The sequence below is a fragment of the Podarcis gaigeae genome (assembly GCF_964106915.1).
Source record: "Podarcis gaigeae genome assembly, chromosome: 11".
Lineage (NCBI taxonomy): Eukaryota > Metazoa > Chordata > Lepidosauria > Squamata > Lacertidae > Podarcis > Podarcis gaigeae.
The window spans coordinates 41,578,696-41,600,122 of NC_139687.1; positions in this window are offsets into that span (position 1 = coordinate 41,578,696).

Sequence of the window (21,427 nt, forward strand, 5' to 3'; positions counted from 1 at the left end):
CTTTTTGATGTTGTTCTCAGTGCAAGGCCTAGCCAACTTATTGAGCAACTGGCGGGAGATCAGACTCCACAAGCAGTGACCGCTGTTTCCCTCTTTTGCCCATGTCAATAGTTTACTCCTAGTTCAAACTAATGAACTCCAAATAACATTTCTGACAAGGAAGATGCTTTTGAAATTAAGCTTACAAAATATCAAATGTTTCCTGATTCTTCCTGATTTATATTTTATCCTGTAGCAAGAATGGTTGTTGTTTTTTTAAAATGAAGCTTTTTTTAAGTTCTATATGAGTTCACATAAAAATCTCTTGGCAGGAAATGGATGGTTTTAATTTTCAATAGTTCTTCACTGATATTGCAACATATTCTATTACAGTGGTACCTCAGTTTTTGAACGTCTCCATGGACGAACATTTCGGTTTTCAAACGCTGTAAACCTGGAAGTAAATGCTTTGGTTTTCAAAAGGGCCTCGGACGTCGAACCAGAAACTCGTCTTCCGTATTGAGTTTTCTGTTTTGAAGCTTTCATACTGATTTTTCAGTTTTCGAATGTTTCAAACTTGAACGGTCTTCCAGAACAGATTACATTCGAAAACCGAGATACCACTGTACATTGCATCTGTGCTTCAGCACAGGGATGGATAAATCTGTCCATGTTGGTTTCTTTCAGTTTCTTATTTTTCCAGTCTTAAGTTTATTTCTCCATACTTCTACATCAGCTTGCATAAAAAAAAAGTCAATGTGAAAATTCACCAGCAGTGTCTCTCCTAAGAGATGCAATTTTGTATGAAATTTTGCCTAAATATACACTTTTTGCTAGCAATTCCCCTGTTAGAATGCATTATTGTATGTTGTTGTTACTAATATATTATTTTTTATGCACACACCTTCCTAATATGTGCATTTTTGTGCACATATTTTGGTTAGAGAACTGTGTCGCAAAATTGGGAGAAATTCAAATTTCAAAGGATAACTGTATTTTGGTTCCTGCATTGTGAAAATCAGGTAGATTTGCATTAAATAGAATTTCTACACCACTCCTTGCTCAGACATATGGGAACTGGAGCCCTGCAACATCTGGGGAACCTTGGGTTCTCCACCCCTGTGACAGAGCCGTGCTCATTCAGTGCAGTGCTACCATGCGCTTGATTTGCTGATGGCCCATCCTGAAAAGGCATTACAGGGATGTTTTGCTGGGAAAACCTACCCTCTTTACCATATACGTGCATTTCTTTCCATTATAAGAGCTCTTTGTTTTGGGGTGCACACTTAATGTTTTATGTTGAAAATCTTGCCAAAGTTGGACATAGCTAGACACATACCTTTCTATACATTGCTAATTGTGTCCATCTTTTCCTGCAGAAATAAGTGCTACCCTGGTTGCATCACCAAAACAGTGATGTCAGCATGATACTCATCTGCTCCGCACGATATCTAACTTCTACTGTCTTCCCAGGCTCTTTTGACATATATATGACATCTATATATGGGTTGAACTTTGTGTTGAGCAATTGCCTGATTGCTTCACCACAAATTTAACTCAACATAGATCTGCACAAAATGCATGCAACTTTTTTTTTAAAAAAAAAGGTCAAGGGGTGAACTTTGAAAACCTATAAGAACATAAGAAAAGCCTGCTAAATCTAGTCTAGCATCCTCTTGTCATGGTAACCACCCAGATGCCTGTGGGAATTCCACAAGCAGGACCTGGGCTCCAGAGCACTCTCGTGTTCTGCACTTTCTAGCAACTGGTATTCAGAAGCATTACTGCCTCTGACCGTGGAGACAGAGCAAATGAATTTGACCAGTCCTCTTATTTTATTTTTTATTGGTTTTCCAAATCATTACAAATCAGACCCAATTGTTGTTGTTGTTTAGTCGTTGTGTCCGACTCTTCATGACCCTATGGCCTGAGCACGCCAGGGACTTCTGTCTTCCACTGCCTCCCGCAGTTTGGTCAAACTCATGTTGGTAGCTTCAAGAACACTGTCCAGCCATCTCATCCTCTGTCATCCCCTTCTTCTTGGGCCCTCAATCTTTCCCAACATCAGGGTCTTTTCCAGGGAGTCTTCTCTTCTCATGAGGTGGCCAAAGTATTGGAGCCTCAGCTTCACGATCTGTCCTTCCAGTGAGCACTCGGCTGATTTCCTGAAGAATGGATAGGTTTGTTCTTCTTGCAGTCCATGGGACTCTCAAGAGTCTCCTCCAGCACCACAATTCAAAAGCATCAATTCTTTGGCGATCAGCCTTCTTTATGGTCCAGCTTTCACTTCCATATATCACTACTGGGAAAACCATAGCTTTTACTATACGGACCTTTGTTGGCAAGGTGATGTCTCTACTTTTTAAGATGCTGTCTATGTTTGCTTTAATTTACTTTAATTGAATACAATTGCATAAAATCTGGTTTCCCGTTCCTGTTGCAAACATATGACCATCACTTCTTCTTGTAGCCACTTCAAAGCTTCTTTAATATCCATTTAAACCTTCACATGATGTTAGTCCATTCTCACAGCTGGCCATAATTCTTTCCTTACATACAGCTGACTAGTCCTCGTTTAAAGCCATCTGAGTTAATGATCATCACTGCCTCCTACGGGGGGCAAGTTTCAGTTTAACTATGCATTGTTTCAAGATGTGCTTTCTTCTCTGTTTCCCGCATCTTCCAAGATTAGGCATCATTTGGTGTCCATGAGTTCTAATGTTATGAGAGAAGTCCTCTTCTCTATCCCCTTTCTCAATGTTGTGTACAATTTCAGAAACGTCTATCATGTTACCTCCTACTTGCCTTTTCTCTAAACTAAAAAGTCCCAACCTTTCCTCATATCTCTGTACAGGATTGCCAAACAGGCAAGTTTATGGTAATGCGAGGAGAGGGGGGAAGGAAGGCTGAAACAAGTCTCTTATTACTTATTTGCATGGCACACTGGCTCCAAGGATCTCTCTGAGCAGTAAGTGTAGCCTTACAACAAGTTTGTCAGGCCCTCCAAGTGGGCTTCATTGCTGCACAGCAGGAGTAGTCAACAAGGGGCCCCACCAGAGTTTGTTGAACTATAACACCCATCATCCCCATTGGCCATGTTGGCTGACGGAAGCTGGACTCCCACAACACCTGGTGGGTACCACCCTGGCTGCACAAGGATTTTAAACTGGTTTTCCTACATGTACGGGGAGGGGGGAATAGATATAGATCACCCATGTGGGATAATTAATAAAAGAATTGGCTGGATCCCTAGATCCAGAGTGTGGGGCTAAACAGACCATCCAGCAGGAGAGAGCCCCAGCAGAGTTTATAATCACAAGAAACAAGGTGAACAGAATGCAAGGGGTGGCAGTAGAGACGCTTGTTACAGGGCTGCCATATTTAACATGCTCTTTTCCCAGAATCTTAGAATTGTAGAGTTGGAAGGTACCTCTGGGGGGTCATCTAGTTCAATCTCCTGCAATACAGAGTAATCAAATTTTACCTGGTGGATAATCAAATTCCCTGCACTGGCATCTCTTGCAGTGTAGCTACCAATTGTGGAAAGATTTTGTGCTGAAATGCTAGAAGGGACTGGTTGAATCTCTATCGGAGATGCCCACGGTAATGAGCCAAACAATGTCATCCTTATTAAGTGACTTGGTTTTGAAAATTATGTGAGATGTAAGTATGTTGCTGTCATTCAACAAACCTAACTGGTTTTTCAAGCAAAAAAATCCAAAACCCTTTAAAAAATAATAATTCTGGAATTTCCTGTGGAGCTAAACAGTTGAGTAAGAAGGCACAGATTTTATAAAATCTCATTTCACACTCAAGCCATGCTTCAAGCAAAGTGGGGACTTTCCTCCCTCCTCTCTGCCTGCTCTCCATTACTCAATCTTCCTCTATTACCTTCTCTCTCTCTCTCTCTCTCTCTCTCTCTCTCTTACATGTGTGCTTATATGTGTCTCAAATAGCCCCATTGCTATGGAAACCAGTTTAGATGTGTTACAAGAATTCAAACAGCAAAGTTGTCCCCCTCCTCTTCCACATTTGGTTTATTTTTATTCAAAGGACGGAGGAGGGTGGATTATTTCTGATAAAAGTGGAGTCTTACAGTGCCTCTGCGCTACCGAATCCAGTATGCTGGGAAGATGTGAAATGCAATTTCCGTTCCAGGCCATTGGTATGCCAAGGGCTGTTCCCCCTATATTCATGCTAGGTGCCTGGGGTACCAGTTTTGGTAGTCAAAATGGGCCCCTTGTATAGCATTTGTTTCTTTGTTTAGTTGGTTGGCTAATTGGTTTCTAGAGAACCTACAGTAAGGGCACTGAATGTAAATTAAATAAAATGAAAGACACACAGGCTCTGCCCTCAGCTTTACAATCTGTAAGATCCATCACAAAAGGCATAGGGAAGGGAGATAGTTGAGAAGTGGGTATGAATTTGCATATTATCTGTTCTAATGGCAAGTTTGACAGGGGATGATGGTTCAGGATGTCACAATAGAACTACATGATATAGGGGAAATAATTAAGCAAAAAAAACCCACAATCCTTTGTTCTGATTGCAACAGAAAGAATAATAATAATAATAATAATAATAATAATAATAATAATTTGCAGAGTTTGGAGAAATTAAAAGATAAAGTGCGAGATTGGTTACATTATGCTCAGATCAAAGAGGTTTTTAAGTTGGATAAAAAGATAGGATTCCAGGTGGAAAAATCAAAGTTAGAAACAGAATTGTGGCGCTGTGGGTTAAAGCCTCAGCGCCTAGGACTTGCCGATCGAAAGGTCGGCGGTTCAAATCCCTGCGGCGGGGTGCGCTCCCGCTGCTCGGTCCCAGCGCCTGCCAACCTAGCAGTTCGAAAGCACCTCCGGGTGCAAGTAGATAAATAGGGACCGCTTACCAGCGGGAAGGTAAACGGCGTTTCCGTGTGCGGCTCTGGCTCGCCAGAGCAGCGATGTCACGCTGGTCACGTGACCCGGAAGTGTCTCCGGACAGCGCTGGCCCCTGGCCTCTTGAGTGAGATGGGCGCACAACCCCAGAGTCTGTCAAGACTGGCCCGTACGGGCAGGGGTACCTTTACCTTTACCTTTACTAAGACTAAGGTACTTTCAAGAATGTATAATTTGCTGCTAAAATGGAATACACAAGATGAAACGGTCAAATCGGCTATGATAAAATGGGCACAGGACATTGGGTACAATATCATGTTTGCTGACTGGGAAAGGTTATGGACCACCGGTTTGAAATTCACGGCATGTAATGCCTTGAAAGAAAATATTATGAAAATGATATATAGGTGGTACATGACTCCAGTCAAGCTTGCAAAAATATACCATTTGTCCGATAATAAATGTTGGAAATGTAAAGAAACTGAAGGAACATTCTTTCACCTCTGGTGGACCTGCCCTAGAGTTAAGGCTTTCTGGGAAATGATATATAACGAGTTGAAAAAGGTATTTAAGTATACCTTCCCTAAGAAACCAGAAGCCTTTCTTTTGGGCATCGTCGGCCAGAGGGTGTTAAAGAAGGACCGAACATTTTTTATGTATGCAACAACAGCAGCAAGGATACTTGTCGCCAAGCACTGGAAAACCCAAGATTTGCCCACACTGGAAGAATGGCAGATGCAACTGATAGACTATATGGAGTTAGCAGAAATGACCGGCAGAATCCGAGACCTGGGAGAAGAGGTCGTGGAGGAGGATTGGAAGAAATTCAAGGACTATTTACAAAAATATTGTAAACTGTATGAATGTTGAGAAAGATGCAAGATTATAAATAATATGGCACCATTAAATTAGTTGAAAGGAATATGAAGATAAGTGAAAATATATGAAAAGTTAAACTTTGGTTAAATAATATGTTAAAATTAAGCTTTTAAGATTTGGGTAACATTATTTAAAATTAGGGACATAATATCTGAAAGTTATAAAATAAGAATTGAAACAAGGTGATAAATTGCTGGATAAAGTTTGATAAACTTTGAACGCAGGAACGAGAGACGTGAGGAAGTCCAATGAAGTGAAGAAAGTATGGTTATTGTAAAGTTATATGTCATTTTGTTTGTTTTTTATATTGTATTAAGAAAATCTTGAATAAATATCTTATAAATAATAATAATAATAATAATAGTAATAGTAATAGTAATAATAATAACTTATTATTTGTACCCCACCCATCAGGGACACAGGTGGCACTGTGGGTTAAACCACAGAGCATAGAACTTGCTGATCAGAAGGTTGGCGGTTCGAATCCCCATGACGGGGTGAGCTCCCATTGCTCGGCCCTGCTCCTGCCAACCTAGCAGTTTGAAAGCATGTCAAAGTGCAAGTAGATAAATAGGTACTGCTGCAGCAGGAAGGTAAACGGTGTTTCCGTGCGCTGCTCTGGTTTGCCAGAAGCGGTTTAGTCATGCTGGCCTGGAAGCTGTACGCTGGCTCCCTCGGCCAATAAAGTGAGATGAGCACCGCAACCCCAGAGTCGGCCACAACTGGACCTAATGGTCAGGTGTCCCTTTACCTTTACCCCACCCATCTGGCTGGGTTTCTCCAGCCACTCTGGTCGGCTTCCAACAAAGACCCAAAATACCATAAGATGCCACATATTAAAAACTTCCCTGAACAATCAAAATGGTACCCATGCTCTGGATTGGATTGATTTTATTTTAAAAAATGATATGCAGAAGCTCTATACAGACATTCTAAATGCACAGAATGAACACACATAGTGGCTGGAGTGGTTCCTGCCCCCAACAGTATGCTCCCTGTGAGTGCAGAAATTCTCTAAGATTGTACAAACTGCAAGCACAAACTGTAAGTGGTTCATGTGTAGTTGTAAAGGTAAAGGTAAAGGTAAAGGTACCCCTGCCCGTACGGGCCAGTCTTGACAGACTCTGGGGTTGTGCGCCCATCTCACTTAAGAGGCCAGGGGCCAGCGCTGTCCGGAGACACTTCCGGGTCACGTGGCCAGCGTGACAAAGCTGCATCTGGTGAGCCAGAGCCGCACACGGAAACGCCGTTTACCTTCCCGCTGGTAAGCGGTCCCTATTTATCTACTTGCACCCGGAGGTGCTTTCGAACTGCTAGGTTGGCAGGCGCTGGGACCGAGCAGCGGGAGTGCACCCCGCCGCAGGGATTCGAACCGCCGACCTTTCGATCGGCAAGTCCTAGGCGCTGAGGCTTTAACCCACAGCGCCACCTGCGTCATGTGTAGTTGGAATTGCTACAAAAAGGAAGTTCTTCGACTGTACATACAAACTGCATGATATGATATGATATGGTATGATATGGTATGGTATGATACATCATATAATGATACCATTCCCCCTCCATGAGAGCTTACTCTACAAACTTTGAGTGGCTGCGTAGGACTATTAATGGAAAGATGAAAACAGGGATCCCTAGGACTGAGGAGACCTATGTGATGCCCTTCATATCTAGTAGGACAACAGTTCCCATTGCTCCTGGCCACTGGCCATGCTGGCTGGGGTTGATGGGAGTTTGAGTCCAACAACATCTGGAGGATGCCCCATTAGCTCTCCTGGCTCTGGGGGTTTGTTGCCCAAAGCAGACTGCTTCACGTCACTTCATTTAAGGTAAAATCATTGGCATGGCATTCTTCACTTTTTAGGGTTGAAGGTTTTCAGGGAAGGAATGTAGTGTTTGAAATACATGCCTTGTGTACCCAAAGTCCCAGGTTCCATTTCTGTTTTTTCCCCAGTTAGAAGGCTCATAGGTAAGATCTCTTGCTGAGACATTGGGAGTGATGAGGGTTGTAGTCCAAAACATCTCGGTTGCACCAGGTTGGGGAAGGCTGAATTAGAGAGTGCTGGAATGGTTCGACATAAATGGCTCAGCTTCATGTGTTCATATGTGTGGACAACTTGGAGTGAATGTGCCACAAGGAAATGGAAGACCTCTAGGGCCACATTCTGCCCCTTCATTGCAGCAGCCTTTCTGGATGCTGTTTGTACAGCAGCATTTTAATGAAACTTAACAGGTTTCTGAAGGTGTTTGGTGCCTGGCTCGGTCCTTTCCTCTCTATCTCTCGCTAGCTGACTAGCAGGCAGAGGGACCTTTTTGATGGCGTTCCAGTTGAGTTGGTTAAAGAGAAGATGAGAATAATAGGAAGAGAAATAGCAGAGCTTAGCAGATGCGATTGTTTCTCTGGGGCCCTGATATCAAAGTGTGACAGATGAAAAGAGAACTTGGAATAGTACAGACTATATTCAGGAGACGACACAGGATTTAGAAATATAAAATCATATATATATATATATATATATATATATATATATATGCCAAACTGTGGTGCCCTTGCATTGCTTTAGAGATTTAAAGATGCTGGAGGGGCAAAGATGGCGCAGCTAGGAGTGAGCTAGCCAAGGGAAAAAATACCATGTGAAGGATAAGTGAATAAGGTAAAAAGGTAAAGGGCCTGTGGATGGTTATGTCCAGTCAAAGGCGACTATGGGGTTGCAGCGCTCATCTCAGTTTTCAGGCTGAGGGAGCCAGCGTTTGTCCACAGACAGCTTTCCGGGTCATGTGGCCAGCATGACCAAACCACTTCTGGTGCAATGGACCACCTTGACGTAAACCAGAGCCCATGGAAATCACCTCATCACGGGGATTCGAACCACCAACTTTCTGATCGGCAAGCCCAAGAGGCTCAGTGGTTTAGACCACAACGCCACCGGCGTCCCTATAAGTGAATAGTGAAATGAGGACATAAAGAATCAACTCAAAAGACAGCAGTGAGCCAAAAAAGATCGAAAGGTTACGGAAATAGGAACATAAGAAGAGCATGGAAGCCGTCTTACATGGAGTCAGAGTATTTGCCAACATGACTCAGATGGAGAGTGGTCATGGTCCAGTGTGATTCTATCTTAACATGCCAAGGATTGAACCTGAAACCTTCAGCATCTAAAACAGGAACACAGGAAGCTGCCTTGCACCAAATCAAACCATTGGTACATCTAGTTCAATATTGTCTAGTTCCCAAGAAGTGGAAGGCAGAGATCGTTCCTTGCCCTACCAAAAGACATCAAAGGTAGAACCTGGGACCTTCTGCATGCAAAGGTCTACCATTGAGCTATGGCTCTTCTTCTTTTTACCATGTTTGCACGGATGGAAGGAAGAACAATGGGACAAAAACATTGTTAGACTGACACTTAGGGCTCGTTCACCGATGTTTGCACATCACTCACGTAATGCCTCCTCTCTTGATAACTCTTGTTATGAAAGAGTGACTTGACTCCACTGAAAAGCATTTCTGAGATGACATGAAAGGGCTGTCTTTGTAGTGTTCCACCTGCGATGTGCACAGATGCAAATCTATTCAAATATTTATAGCCAAAGCTCCACCAGGCTGCTGGAGAGGGGAAAAACATTGCCAACAGCAAAACAAAACTATTAATCAGTAGCATACCAAACCCAGGCTAGAAACAAGCTTAGCAGGAGAAGAATACATTTTAAAATACTCAGCAGAAGTTGGCAACATATGCAGAAGGATGGCCAGCTCAAATTCACAGAGCCTCTCAAGTGTCCTTAAAGAGATTCATTTTGGCCTGGCATCAGATCACCAGCAACAAGGAGGCAGAGCAGTATGTTTCTGAAAAACACTTACTGGAACTGCTGGAGGGGAGAGTGCTGTTGTGCTCAGGTCTTGCTTGTGGGTTTCCCATAGACATCTGGTTGGTGACTGTGAGAACAGGATACAGAATTAGATGTCCATTGGCTGCATCCAGTAAGCCCTTCCTAAAGGTAAAGGGACCCCTGACCATTAGGTCCAGTCGTGGCCGACTCTGGGGTTGCAGCGCTCATCTCGCTTTAATGGCCGAGGGAGCTGGCATACACCTTCCGGGTCATGTGGCCAGCATGACTAAGCCACTTCTGGCAAACCAGAGCAGCGCACAGAAACACCATTTACCTTCCCGCCGGAGTGGTACCTATTTATCTGCTTGCACTTGACGTGCTTTCGAACTGCTAGGTTGGCAGGAACAGGGACCGAGCAACAGGAGCTCACCCCGTCGTGGGGATTCGAACCGCCAACCTTCTGATCGGCAAGTCCTGTCGGGTTTAACCCACAGCACCACCCACGTCCCTTAGGCCCTTCCTATGTTCTTATATTTAAACATCTCCCAGAAGAGAGTTCTCTAGTCTTGGTGCCAGGCAGGCATATATCGTACTTTATGGAGACCATTCCTATTTTGGAGGGTGTATGTCTTCTATTTCAAGTGCTACCTGGTCCTAATCTAGTTTAATAGTAAAGAACCATAAGAAAGGAATGCAGAGACCTTGAAGTTGCCCATTGGCACCTGGGCAGACTCAACAGACAGAACAGACATACAGGGCAGCCATTCAAGTCTTCTCCACTATGGTGAGATGTGTGTTCAACTATACAAGTTGGAAATAAGTGAAGCTCTATGAAGTCCATGCTGTTCTTCAGCCAGGAGGGTAGAAAGGGAAACTACTGGTTTGAGGCTCAACTATTGCTTCAGTACATAAAGGAGGCAACCTGTCTACGTTAGCAGTTAGAGCCATCTCAGAACAATCTTCTATAGTTTCTTAGAATTGGCTGCAGTATATCAACTTGTTTAGTTAATGTACAGTTGCTGTGGCTTGATCCAAGGAGATTCTGAACAATGAATAGTATCTCACCCACATCCTTTCCTTGGGCCTTTATACCAACTTTTGCTAGAGTCCTGATGCTCTGTATTCAGAAACCGGTGGCAGATAACAATCCATTGCTCCAGTTTATTATGGGTTTAATCCTAGTGATAAAAGTGGGGAACTTATCCAGGTTTAGTTTTCTTAGGGTACCCCAGGGGGTGCCAAGGTGCAGAGTACTCTCTTAAGGACCCCGGGTATATATATTTTTTATTTCATAAAATTTATATGCTGCTAGATTGTAAAAAAAGAAAAAAGAAACCCTGAAAGATGTTTACAAAAAGATAAAACAGGAGAATCAAGTAAAACTCTCAACCCTACTTTAAAGCGTACAAAAGTTAAAATACAAAAACAGATTAAAACTCACACCGGCTTTTCTAACTACAGTGGTACCTTGGGTTAAGTACTTAATTTGTTCCGGAGGTCCGTTCTTAACCTGAAACTGTTCTTAACCTGAAGCACCACTTTAGCTAATGGGGCCTCCTGCTGCCACCACGCGATTTCTGTTCTCATCCTGAAGCAAAGTTCTTAACCCGAGGTAATAGTTCTGGGTTAGCGAAGTCTGTAACCTGAAGCGTATGTAACCTGAAGCGTATGTAACCTGAGGTACCACTGTACCTGGATAGCCTTGTCTAAACAAGAATGTTTCCAGCAGGCACCAAAAAGAGTACAGGGAAGGGACCTGCTGAATATCAATAGGCAAGGAGTTCTGAAGTTTAGGCGCTGCCACACTAAACAATTGAGTTCTTACAAATGCAGAATGAGTATTATGTGGCACCTGTTGTAGTGCCAATTCTGCCGACTGAAGCAGATAAGTGTGGATGTGTGGTGTGAGGCATACCGCTCAACCATCCTGATTTGAGCGGGACACCCCAGAATTACAGATTTCATCCCAGAATGTCCCATTTTTGGTGCCACGCTGAACAAGCTCTTGCCCCCCCCCTCTCTCTGACATATATATCTACCAGGGATCCATTGCCAACCCATTATACAAAGTACGTCAGTTTAATTCCGCCTGCTGTTCATTTTCTTGAACTCTGGAGAGACGGCATATGACTCACTAGTCACCCTTTGACCACCCCTAGTTTAGACACTTATTTTCCACCAAACGGAAGACAGTGTTCTGACTTGAGCTGACCCACCTTGATTGTTTAATGTTTCGTTGAAATTCTATTGGGTCAAAGGAAAAATGCAAACCGTTACCATTACATGGGAACAGTAAATATTTATCGCTGGGTTTCCATAGGTTAATAGTTAATTAAGGAGACAGCAAGCTTAAAGTTTCGCTTCCTGGCATGCAATGTGTTCAGCCGCCCACTGAATTATTTAATCATCACCACCACCATCACCACCACCATCTCAGTTTACTAAGAGGATAGGCACGTGCCTTACTTTAGAGCTGGGCTGGCAATCCTCTATTTGAAGGGCAATTGGAGGAGAGTCCTCTGTTGGAAGGTATCCAAGCCTGGTGTGACAATAAAGAACCATAGGAAGAGAGAGCAGGGACCTTGAAGTCACTTGTCAGCAACTGGGCAGCAGACTAAGCGCACACAAAGTCAAGGTAGTCTATAAAGGGTAATACAAATTTTATTTCCATGCACTATTTCCTTTGAAACGATTGCTTCCTAAGATAACAATGGCCAATGGCTATATCGCCATTCACAATACACATTAATATTAATGTGCATTGTGCTTGACCTCAGCTTGTGGAGGCTAAACTGCATCTTGAACTCTGTTGTCTTGGGTAAGTGTTTTACTAAAAAGGCTTTTACCACCTGGGACTGAGCTCTGAGCTCCTGAGGGCACCTGCTGGAGCTTAACAGTGCTATATCTCAGTATATTCTAGGAAATGTGTCTAACACTTTAAGAGAAGGAAGAGTTCTCTCACACAGGAAATGAAGACTAAATAAATGACTGAACAGCATGTTCAAGAAAATCATGCCAGCATTTGAAGTGGCTAAAGGTGTCTTCGCCACCTGTATAATAGCGGTGTAAAAAGCAATAGAACGTTTCCCGGCACCAGACAAGAAAAAGGAAACCAACAGGCTTAAGATGAAAAAGACTGTCTTGCTTTAGACAACAGGAGAGACATAGGTGTCTTTTTCCAAATTCTAAGATAGCCGCCATCTTGTAGAAGCAAGGCATCTCCCAACCGTGTATTAATTTGCTGTTTCATAAAAACAATTCTACAAGTGGGGAAAGTCTGTAATGCCATTTTAAATGCATGTTCTAGCCCAGTGGTTCCCACACTTTTGGGGGCCATTGTGCCCTTGGTTCCATAAACTCATATCCAGTGGCCCGTACCCTACAAAAAGCATTTTTCAGAGTAGTGGTCTGGTGATGGGCCTGCTAGTGTCAGTTTTTTCATTGTTCTGGTCATAGCAGCTTCTTTTGTGGTGCATTCAACTTCGTTTTTAGACAATGGGTACAAGCGATTTCCAGATGGCAGTGGACTGCAAAGTATAACAGAGTGATGGAATCTGTCACAGGGATTGGCTTGAAGCCAATTTATTTGCCTTTAAAAACTGGGCCTGCTGTTTCTATGGCAACACATACATTTTTTTTATTTAAAAAAAATAGAAATTTAAAACCCAAGGGTACCACCTTGCCTGATTTTTCAGTGCTGGAGCTTAGTGAAGCAAGAAATTTGCAGGCTTGATGCATTAAGCCTGTCCAAAGGATAAAGAATACTAATAGGTTTAATGTGAGACACTTGAACAACCAAAGCTACATTATCATAAATATGAGAAGACATCCATTCACAAACACAGCCGACTTCTCATCCTTTGCTAGAAAAAAAATGCTAGAAACGCCCAAGCACATTCTTGCCTTGGAATATGACCAGTTGCTAAGGAACCCATGGTACAAATGGAACCTATGCTGCCATGATCTATATGTTCTCTGTGTTGGTCTGCATATAACAGTTTGTGTCTAGCGTGTGGGGTGGACTTAATAAAGGAAACAGGGATGCTTCCTTCCCATTGCCTGAGATCAGGTCAACCTGAGAAGTAGCTCTGCAAACTCCCCCATTTGTGTGTTTCCTGTGTGAGCAGACATGATCAATGCTAATTGGATTGCAATGCTCTGCAAAGAATATTGCTATACTAATGTAATGTCTAGAGGTAATGCCAAAGAATTAATATAGCCGGGACTGCAGAATTTGTTCCCTGCTAACTCAGCAGGCAAACATACTACATGAAATGAGGTAGTTATTGCTGTACGGGCGGAGAAAAAGGCACCCTGGGAGGCTTTGCAGCAGAAAGAGGTAATATATAGAGCTAATGTGGTGTCGTGATTAAAGTGTTTGACTAAGACCTGAGAGAGGATGCTTGAAATATCCATTAAGCCATGGAGCTCACATGATGACCTGGGGCCAGTCATTGTCTCTTACTCTAGACTACCTCACAGGGTCATTGTGAGGAAAAACTGAGGAAGAACCACGTATGCCACCTTGAGCTCCTTGAAAGAAAGGGGGCATACGAATGTAAAAACAAATATTCATCATATATATATATATATATCCAAGCACTGTGAAACTATGCACTGCTGTTGTATTTCTATGTCTGGGTGACATTAAGAGATGAGATTATTACGAGGTTACTCTCATTATTATAAATTGTGGCGCCATGCTGGGGTCTGCAGACTTTCTATTGTTAATGTTTTATTATCTATTTTGCACTGGCGGTTATGGTTTGTGCTGTTATCAGTGGAATATTTAAAATGTCTCTGTATTTTTACTTTGTGTCGTGAGCCGCTTTGCATAGCACGCACTAAAAAAGCAAATTGCAAATCTTTTCTATAAATGAAATAATATGGTTTTCTTTCTTTAAAAGCATTTCTAAACTGCTTACCGTTTCAAAAAATCTCCAAGCAGTGTGCGCTATGTACAGTATCAAAACAATATCCATTAAAGTGCAAATGCAACCTCAAATCAATAAAACTGTATGAAAACATAAAAGAAATAAAAGAAAAATTCAGGGGATTCATAAACATAAATCAGGTTCCAATCTTACAGGTCAGGGAAAGTCTGGGCAAAAAGGTAAGACTTTATAAGGCATCTAAAGCAACTGATGGTTGCTGCATCGTGTATGGCAGAGGGAAGGGGATTCCACAATATCCTGCTCTTACTTTGCTAGAGCTTCGCCATTGAATAAAATTTTGGCCAAAGACTTGTACTTCATTAAGTCCGGGCTCCATCTATCTTGTCTCTTCCTTAGTAAAAGTACAACCCATCTTTGCATGAAGGGTTTCTGCATGTTAGAGAATTCCTTGCCCATTCTACCAAGAAGACTCTAATGATGTAGTGTATCTTGATTTCAATAAAGCTTTTGACGAAGTCCCCCATGATATTCTTGCAGAGAAACTGGTAAAATGTGGGCTGGGTGACGTAACTGTTGGGTGGATTTATAGCTGGTTGACTTCAAAATGGAGATTTCCACATGGATACCTTAATTGCTTGTTCTAAGGTTAAACACTCACGTGAATTCTATCAGAGAACATCAACAGTTAATTATCAACTCAGCTAGAGGCCCAGGGAACTCTCGTCTAGCTTAGTGTACTCCAATTGAATTTTTCTGTATCAAAACCCTTCAGTAATATACATACAGGCACCTTCCATTTTCAATGTGCAATTGAGCAATTATACTTAACACATTACCCAAGTCATTTCATGTGGTGGGGCCACCTGATCATCATATCCCTGTATGGGCAGGCTCATGTTGGAAAAGCCCATTCTGAACAATTATTGTTCCTGACCTTGAGCCATGCTGGCTGAGGATGATGGGATTTGGGGGCAAACAAATGAAGGCCCACAGGTTCTCCATACCTGGCATAAAGTCACCAAACTGCTGTAAGGATAATGATGAGGGGGAAGAGGAATCCTGCGCACCATCCCTGTGCACAATCCTTCACATTTATTACTTGTTTTCCATCTGAGAAACCAAGTCCTATGGCTCCTTTTCAATTAAAATGCTTCTTGTACACTCTAAATATAAGATAAGCTTGCCATCTGATGTATTGACATAGTTGGGGCTTGGCTATCTCTCTTACACTTTCTGCTTTCAGCTGTTTTTCATTTGCAGCGTGCAATTATCAGAATGAATACTGTCCATGTTGCAATTTGCATTAGCTTTTGTGCATGTGGTTTCAGACACAATAGGGGAGAGAGAGGTCGGTGTTCATGGGGGATACAGCGCCGATGTCATCCCCCTGCTGAGCATTCGATTTTGACATTTGACAGCCTCGCACTGCAGAGAGAGCTAAGCGTTGAACTGCCGCTGATCCTTGGTACCTACAGATTAGCATTCCTGCAGATTGGTGCTTAGCGTGCATATTTTCTCTCTAAACAGAAACTTGGAGATCATCCAGCACCAGCGGAAGCTACCCATTGGAACAGGAAGGTTTGGGACAATAAAGAGAGGGGAAAAGTTAAGCTAAATGATTCATGATTGTTTGCAGACCATAAATCTATGTTACGAGCACAAAACGCGCACACACACTTGAACAGCTGCAGACTGTTGATATTTTCTCCGCCCACAGAAAAGTGGGTTTCAATGCTAAATGTTTAACTGAAAGGTTTTTGGGGTTCAATACTTTCTTAGAAGCCCCCACCCCAGAACGTGTGGAGACTAAGTTGTGGCGTTCCCTCCCCACAGAGGTGAGTCTGGCACCTTTCCTGCACAGTTTTCAGTGAAGGCTGAAAAGGCACCACTTTCCCTGCCCCCATAATTTGTACTGAGTTTTTAAATTGTAAGAAAAGAAAAGAAATTACCGAAGGAAAAATAAGGAAGGAGAGAGAGAGAGACAATACTAGAAAAAGACAAAGGAAAGCATCAGTGCAGAACATGAGTATAGCAGAATATTCATGAGTTTTAACAAATACTTCTGCACGTTTGAAAAAGAAAATACTGCAGTAATTACCAATATGTTGAAGTCAGAGTGGATCAGACAAAATAATTAGTCTTGATTCGCTTGCTTTCTTATCATGTGTGCACCATATGAATGGAGATATAGTAAGAGTAAAATATGATAAAATAAAAGAGCATAGGTGTGTTGTATGAAGGCACACCTCTTTACTCTGGGCTTGAGATGTGTGTCTTCTGGGCCCACCCTATTCCTGTGACTGTACCTCGTTTCAACTGTTTTTAATTTCTGGATTTTAAAATGGTTGTAACCTGCTCTGGGACCTGCAATAAACCAGCAAAACCCCTATTCTGTCCTGATTACATCAAGAACAAATGCTCTAGACCCCCCCACAAACTGAACAGTGAGCCTGGAGAAAGAGAATCTCTATAAATCACAGAAGCTCCCCATCCATGACCCTCAAGTCTGCCCAGATGCTGCACTGAGTACCCAGATGGGTGAGACCAACTCCACCCAGGTCACCCACCCAGGTCTCAGTGATACAGATCAGCCTCCTCATTCACAACCAGATCATGGAAGAAGATCTTATACAGAACCAAGCTGGCATTTGGCAGCAGCAGCAAGTGCAGACCCAACAGCTGACTGATAAGACCACAATTCTTCAGGTTGGAGGAGGGGCTGGCATAATATCAAAGAGTCCAATAAATCTTTTGTGCAACTTTTGGTGGGGCAGAAATAACACAAGGCCCTTGTGGCAGTTTGAAAAGGTTTAAAATGGATTGAAGCACTCCATTACCCTAGCACAAGAAGTTCATTTTAATTCCCAACGTGGTTTAAGAATCAATCCCTCTTCCCAGGGAACTCTGAGAATTGCACCTCTGTGGGGGGAATAGGGGTCTTCTAACACTTTTCAGCACCCTGAACAAACGGAATTATTTGCGGAAAGCCATGTATTTTTCAAGTGATATCACAGTACTTTAAATGTACAGTGGTACCTCGGTTTTCGAATATAATCTGTTCCAGAAGACCGTTTGAGTTCCGAAACGTTTGAAAACTGAAAACTCAATATGGAAACCTCAATATGGAAAACTCAATATGGAAGCCGCATGACATGTTCGACTTCCGAGGTGTGTTTGAAAACCGAAGCATTTACTTCCGGGTTTACGGCGTTCGAAAACTGAAATGTTCGTCAATGGAGAAAACCGAGGTACCACTGTATTGTGTGAATGTGGCCCTAGAGATGCTAGGGATTGAATCTGGGACATGTGGTGAGCTGCGCCATGTAGTGAGAACATATTATTATGCATGGATAATTGTGTTTTGTTTTCCCTTGTCTTGCTTCATTTCAAATTCCACATTAGCTATTTTGCTCAAGATTACAAAATATCACAACAAAACTGCTTCCACTCTGATTAACACTCGAGGTTTGTTTGGTTGGGTTAGATTTTCCCCCCTTCTTTTTTTGCAAATCACCTCTTTTGCTAATCATAGTTCTCAGGAGACGACAAAACATTGTCAGACAACAAAAACAGGAGGTAAACAAATGTATTAGAAAATACAAGGTAATAAGATACAACACCCCCCCTCCCCTGCCCCCAGAGAAACTGCACAAATGCTAATTAAACAGCGATGCAAATAAAAACTCTTGTTGAAAACCATTTTCCCAAAAAACAGCAGGATTGATTCTTTTTTATAATTGAACATCAGTTGGCTGAATGAAGAACAATTTGTGTTGATAGTAAAGGGGTTTCTGAGACGAAAAATGTGGTTTCTTGTCTCAATGAATCTGCTCACACAGTCCAGACCTTTTAAATATACACTGTTGGAACAATTATGGGCTTGAAGCCAAAGTGCTCCATTATGGGGGCCTAGAGGGATTTGTTGAGGCTTTTTAAAATTTTATTTCTGAATAGCAGCCTACCCATATCAGATCCCCAAATGCTTTTGAATCTCCCCTCTTTAAAAGCTACTGGTCACAATGCCTGTGCCCTCCCTCCACAGTCAGAAACAGTGATGCTTCTGAATAGTAGTTGCTGGAATTTAGGTATGTTTAAATTTAAATGTAAACAAAATTGGATTCCACTACAACCACCCCACCCCAGCTGAACTACTTGGTTCTTTGGATCCTAGACTTGGTGTCCGAAGAGACCAAAAGTCTTCCTATTGTTGTTGTTGTTTAGTCGTTTAGTTGTGTCTGACTCTTTGTGACCCCATGGACCAGAGCACGCCAGGCACTCCTGTCTTCCACTGCCTCCCGTAGTTTGGTTAAACACATTTTAGTAGCTTCAAGAACACTGTCCAACCATCTTGTCCTCTGTCGTCCCCTTCTCCTTGTGCCCTCAATCTTTTCCAACATCAGGGTCTTTTCCAGGGAATTTTCTCTTCTCATGAGGTGGCCAAAGTATTGCAGCCTCAGCTTCAGGATCTGTCCTTCCAGTGAGCACTCAAGGCTGATTTCCTTAAGAATGGATAGGTTTGATCTTCTTGCAGTCCATGGGACTCTCAAGAGTCTCCTTCAGCACCATAATTCAAAAGCATCAATTCTTCAGTGATCAGCCTTCTTTATGGTCCAGCTCTCACTTCCATACATGACTACTGGGAAAACCATAGCTTTAACTATACGGACCTTTGTTGGCAAGGTGATGTCTCTGCTTTTTAAGATGCTGTCTAGGTTTGTCATTGCTTTTCTCCCAAGAAGCAGCCATCTTTTAATTTTGTGACTGCTGTCACATGATTGCTGTGATGGACTTGGTGTCCGAAGAGACCAAAAAGTCTTCCTATTAGCCTAACTCAATCCAAACTAAAAGCAAATCCAAAAAACTCCAAAATAGAACATAAAGTGCAAGGAGCCACAGGATTCGGGGAAAACAGTTACTTGGTAGGCTATCTACTCAACAGATGAAATTAAAATTCATTTTCTATAATATAAATTGTAAAGCTGTCAACAATGGTCAGTGTTGTATTAATGTTTATAATTATTAAGAGGAACATGTACAACATCTGCATCCACTGATCAAGTGGCAATTGTGTGAATGATTGTGGTCAGATCTACATGTACAAACTTATTGTCAGCAACTGAGAGCAAAGAGCAACCATGCATAGGAACTGTATTCTATAAATTCAACTAAAAGTATACTATTAAAATGATGCAGGAATGCTCTGCAGTTGCTAACATCTGCACTTCTGGAAGCAAGGAGATTCTGTGCTCATCCTTCACAATGCCTATGCACAATCACCCTTGGCAAGAGTGCACAATTATGCACAATTACCCTTGGTAAATAAAGGAAGCTGTTCTGTCCTGTCAGTGGAGCTGAATCACCACTGTCGCACACTTCTTAAGCATAGGGCTGTATCCACTTGCGCAACAGAACCTCTGCCTCCTCCTTTCTCTCCTGCAGCCCTTCCTGCTCAAAATCTGCTCCAGAGTGTTGGGGAACCCTCTGGAACAGATTGGGGGGCACAGAGAAAGAGGGGAGAGGAACAGGGAGTCCTGTTGTGTGAGTGGAATACTGCTTCTGCAGCATTGGGTACCACCCATTGTTTTCTTACCTCTGAGACCCAGTGTTTCTCTCAACCCTAAAACAGATAATAGTAATCGTTATAGATGTCTTCATAACAAATCATAGACTCGGGTGTCATTGAAGTGCACAGAATTATTCTTCCTTTATCATTTAAATTGCTCTTCTTTTATCGCTGCTAAAAGTGAGGTGCTCTCTCATTTGGTGCTTCAGATTAATTTGAATCTCTATTGCCTCCTGGGTAATAATTGTCTGCATGATGAAGGATGGTTGAACGGCAGAAGGACAGCTTGCTGTTTACAGCTGAGCAAATTGCATTTTCTTTCTTCTGGCACAAAAGCATGTTTTGACATTTTCAGAGCTAACAATTTATGGAGGGGGAAAGAAAGAACATGAGTAATTCTTCCTTGTACATTCATATGTTGTGGGTGTTGGTTAGTGGACTCGTGAAGTGGAAGTAGGGCGCAATCATGTTCCGATCATGCAACTATAAAAAATTCTGTAAGTGGGATTTTTAATTTTTAAATTCCATCTGCTTGAGTCACAGATTTGCTTTTCTTTTGGTCGCATCTTCTGTGATTAATCACCACAGTTTGGTATGCAATTTCCTTATGAGATCATAGGTGAGGGTACTCTGGTTGCTTGCAAAAGCTTCCATACTAGTCCCATGAATGTATGTATTTACATGAAAATAAGAATACAAGAAGATCTTGTTGGATGAGACAAAAGGCCCATCAAGTCTAGAATCCAGCTTCCATAGCAGCCAACCAAATGCCTATGGCAAGTTTCTAAGGAAGACATGAGCACTAAAGCTTCATCTTGCTTTCAGAGGCATAACACTCCCAACACTTGAGGGAGCACCCAGCCATTATGGCTAGGAACCATTGATAACCTCCATGAATTTGTCTAAACCCACTCTTAAAGTTGTCCAAGTTGTCAAGCATTACTGCATCTCATGGTAGCAAATGTATTGTGTGAAGAAGTTGCAAATCTCCCAACATTCAGCTTTGTTCGATGTTCCTGGTACATTGAATTATTCTCACCATCTTGACTGGGTGTAAAACATGTACTTCAGGCATGTCCAAAGTCCGGCCCACGGGCCAGTTGCATCCCTTGTCCCGGTTTAAAACGGCCCCATAGAAGGCTGGCGAGAACTTGGCATTGGGAGTAGTTGGGCATGCTCTCTCGAAGTACCCACCTCTGGCTGCGCAAGATCCGCTGCACAGGATCCACCGCCACATGCCCTGGCACCCTCGCCCTCAGCCTGCAGGGTGCAGGCGTTAGCCAAGGCGGCAGCAGCTGTGGGGAGGAAGAGGAGGAAGAGGAGGAAGAGGAGAAAGAGCCAGGCCAGCCTCCTTCCCTTCGGCTCTCGAGTACATTTCCCCAGCTCAAGTGACACAGACACACCAG